The sequence below is a fragment of the Mandrillus leucophaeus genome, unplaced genomic scaffold, assembly GCF_000951045.1.
Source record: "Mandrillus leucophaeus isolate KB7577 unplaced genomic scaffold, Mleu.le_1.0 Scaffold225, whole genome shotgun sequence".
NCBI lineage: Eukaryota > Metazoa > Chordata > Mammalia > Primates > Cercopithecidae > Mandrillus > Mandrillus leucophaeus.
The window spans coordinates 2,710,945-2,714,935 of NW_012102310.1; positions in this window are offsets into that span (position 1 = coordinate 2,710,945).

A 3,991-nucleotide genomic window follows, 5' to 3' on the forward strand; every position below is an offset into this window, starting at 1 on the left:
GTTTACCTTTCTTTTGCCTGATTCAATACCACAATAGAGGCATATCTTGGCTCATTGCCCCTTGCCCCCACAAATACACTGTATGAGCAGAGTATACCTAATACTTCTCTATGCATCAATTTTTTTTCTGAGATATCTGAAAAAATGATTTCAGTGGGAATACTGGTAAGAAAAATTCTAAAACAGATCTTAGTGTCTTAAGTATTAGAAGCCAGATCTGGAGAATAATTTTGACTTCATGCTCAGTATATCGTATCTTTATCATATCTCATTTTTTCTTATTTAAATTTCCTCATTAGTTCTGAAGACAATCTGTTCAAATTATTCAAACATTTTGCAACTTGTTGGTACAAGTCATTTATTCCCTGGGGTTTAAGGGAAGTTCTTACCTGGATGAAGGATAATTTTTAAAAATGAAGATTCTTAAGGTTGAATGTGAAAGTGATAATGTACAATACAATTTCAGAATGGATTGGAAAAAAAAAGAACAGTTAATAATTTGACTCTTTACTTGTGCTTCTATTATAGACTAACAGGGATCATATTTACTTCCCCCCACCTTAAGTATAAACTGAACAAAAGTGTATAAAACAATATTATTCAGCCATTGGACAACGGCTAATACAGGACAGTGGTTCCAGAAAGAAGGGTCATCAAAGGGGAAGGCTTACTCTTGTGCTAATTGACTTCCTCGAGGCAATATCCAGACCACAGAGTAGAAACGGAGAACCCAAATAGAGTTCAGAAGTTTTGCTGAGTCTTAGAAATAGAGATCAAAGTTTAGGAAAGGCTCAAGGGCTAAAATTTTGGAGCCAAAGTACCAGAAAGGAAGGAACTGCAGAGAGAGAGACAGAGAGAGAGAGAGAGAGACAAAGATAAAATGAGATAGATAAACAGACACAGGGAAACAGAGAGAGAGATACAAAGAGATGTGAGAGAATGAGGATGAACACTAGAGACTTACAGAGGTGTTTCTTCTAATCTTTGGCAGAGGATTTATCCATACATGTATTAGAGGAAACAAGCAAATGCCAAAGAAAGGACCAGCAGAAAGAAGTATGAGAAATAATTGCTAGCACTCATACAAGGTTGGGAATAATTGACATTTTCCCCAGTCAGAGTGAAAAGACCATGAGGCGTGTGTTAGATTCACAAAATTGTATTTCTTTACAAGTGGTGCAAAATTAGCTCTAGGCAATCTGATCTGTACCTTCTTTAACAATGTATTTAACATGCTCAAAACCTACTTAACTGTGTGTCATTACAAAGTCAAATACTACTTGAAATCCAGTATACAAGTGTACAACTCAAAATGTCTCCCATCCAGTAAAATATTACCAGGCATGTTAAAAAGCAATATGACATGACTCATATCCAGGAGGGAAAAAAATCCATTAATGGAAACATACTTAAGAAATGGCAGAGATGATGGAATTAGCAGACAAATTGTTGTTAAAACAACTATTATAAATATGCTCCATATGTTCAAGAAGGTAGAAAAACATAAATGTTTTTTTATGAGACATGGAAGAAAGAAAAGACACCCAAATGGAACTCCTAGAGATGAAAAAGTATAGTGTGCAAATTAAAAATACATGAGATAGGATTACAACAGATTAAATCATATAGAGGTAAAGATTAATGAACTTGGAAACAGTAATAGAAGTTACGTGAATGTAAAATGAAATGAAGCACAGAGAGTTGTTTTTTTTTTTTTTTTTTTTTTGATAGGGAGTCTCACTCTGTCACCAGGCTGGTGTGTTGTGGCACAATCTTGGCTGACTGCAACCTCCACCTCCCGGGTTCAAGTGATTCTCCTGCCTCAGCCTCCTGAGTAGCTGGGGTTATTTTTTTTGTAATTTTAGTAGAGACAGGGTTTTAGCATGTTGCCCAGGCTGGTCTCAAACTCCTGAGCTCAGGCAATCCATCCGCCTTGGCCTCCCAAAGTGCTGGGATTACAGGTGTGAGCCACTGTGCCCAGCTGAGAGCAAGATTTTTAAAGCCTTAAAAAATTAATTGCATTAGTAACCGTGCATCAAAGCAGGTGGTCTAGCATACATAATTGGAGCCCTAGAAGGAAGAGGGAGGCAGAAAATAAGTTTAGAAAGAACTCAAAAGTTTCCAAAATTTGATATAAACTATAAAAAAGGCCAATGAACATAACACAACCTGAATAAAACGTTAAAAAAATCAAATTGCTGACCAGGCACAGTGGCTCACACCTGTAATCCCAGCACTTTGGGAGGCCAAGGAAGGTGGATTACCTGAAGTCAGGAGTTTGAGACTAGCCTGTCCAATATGGTAAAACCCTGTATCTACTAAACATACAAAAATTAGCCGGGTGTGGTGGTGTGGGCCTGTAATCCAAGCTACTTGGGAGACCGAGGCAGCAGAATGGCTTGAACCCAGGAGACAGGGATTCCAGTGAGCCAAGATAGCGCCACTGTATTCCAGCATGGTGAGAGAGTGAGACTCCGTCTCAAAAAAAAAAAAAAAAAAAAAATTAACTTGCTAAAAATGAGTGATAACAAATGCTTCTCAGATTTCTTATTAGAAGTTGGATAATACAGTCAGGATACATAGAAAGGAACAAAGATCAGACATAGGATGGACTTCTCCTTAGAAACTATGCAAGTGAAAATACAATGGTGTGGCATCTTTACTAAAGAAGAAAAATTGTTAACTTAGAATTTTGTACCCAGAAAAAAATTCTTTCATAAATGGATGCAAAGCAAACTCTTTTTTAGCCAGACAAAAGCTGAGACAGTTAATCTCCAGCAAATCTGCAATTTGAAAAATGTTATAAAAGGTTGTTTATAAAAGGAAAATGATACCAGATAAAAATTTGCATCTATGCAAAGGAAAGAAGAGCACCAGGAATGGAAATTATGTGGATAAAAATAAATATTATTCGGTTTTTTATTTTTAAAACAGAATTGATAATATAACAAAATAATGTGCTCTGTTAATATATGCAGAAGAAAATGTATGCTAACACTAGCACAAGAATGTGTACAGGAATGTAAAATTAAATACTGTGAGGTTTGTAAATTATATCTAAAGTTTCATAATATAATTTGAAGGTATATTCTAGTAAGTTAATGGTTTATATAGTAAATCCTACAGGAAACAGAAGAATAAAATGAAATATGTGTCACTCACTAAGAATCCCACTTTATAAAGATACAAATAGAGTTGAAAGAATGGAAAGATGACACTAAACACTAATCAAAATCCTTTAAAAAGTAGTTTAGCACAAAGGGATATTTAGGATCCCCACTCACAAGCCTGCAGAAGTTTGAGAGATATATGGAGAATCATCCTCTAACAAAAAGCAAGCTGAAGACTAGGACAAAATCTATTCAAATACATATCTAAGATAGGACCTATACCGAAATATATAAAGAATTGTTGAGAAAACTCAGTAATAATGAGACAAACAAAAAGTGAGCAAGAGTTTTTGACAGATATTTCACCAAAGATGATATATGAATGACAAGCACACACATGAAAAGATAGTCAACATCAATAAATTATTAGAAAATTTCACATTAAAACTGCAGTGATACACCCCTACCCCTGAGTAGAATGGCTAAAATGAAAGACTGAAGATACGAAGTAGAGAGTATGTGGAGCAACTGGGCCTCTTATACATTGCTATTGGGAGTTCAGAATGGTATGTTTTGGAAAATAGTGTGGTACTTGCTTACGCAATTAAATATATAGTTATCAGATGACTCAGAAATTCCCTTCGAGTTATTTATCCATGAGAAAATAAAATAAATATCAACATAAGACATATATAAATACTTATAGGACCAGGTATTGTAGCTTAAGTCTGTAATCCCAGCACGTTGGGAGGCTGAGGCAGGTGGATCACTTGAGGTCAGGAGTTGGAGACCAGCCTGGCCAACATGGTGAAACCCTGTCTCTACTAAAAATACAGATGGTGCACATCTGTAGTCCAAGCTACTCAGGAGGCTGGGGCACA